Below are 434 nucleotides of genomic sequence, written 5' to 3'. Positions count from 1 at the left end.
GTTGATGAACCAGGAGAAAGCTACTCCTGTTAACGAACTAGGGAAAAGCCTCATTTTATGGTAATCGGTTACATCACCACTTTGCAATGTGAATCGCCCTATGTGTTCTATAGTAGACACCTCTCCTAAACCGGTAAACAATGAGAATTCTGGCACTTTGTACCCTCTAGGCCATGGATATGCTTGGTCTACCCAATCAGGATATGGCTTTGTGTACGTCGGCCTAATGACGGGACGCACCCCAAAAGCCATCTGATCCTGTACGATTTCCATAATCTGATTCCTCAACATGACGTTGGGATCATATGGAATTCCTACAGGCTGGTTAACCGGTTGATTTGTATGAGGCCTGCTGTTTGGTCCTTGATTGGCGACAAAATTACCATAATTAGGGTCATTACCATTAGCCTGAACATCTATTCCCTCATTAACAC

Source organism: Olea europaea, chromosome 6 (genome assembly GCF_002742605.1).
Source record: "Olea europaea var. sylvestris chromosome 6, O_europaea_v1, whole genome shotgun sequence".
In the NCBI taxonomy this organism is placed as follows: domain Eukaryota; kingdom Viridiplantae; phylum Streptophyta; class Magnoliopsida; order Lamiales; family Oleaceae; genus Olea; species Olea europaea.
The sequence above is the reverse complement of the archived record's forward strand: the minus strand, read 5'-3'. Positions refer to the sequence as shown.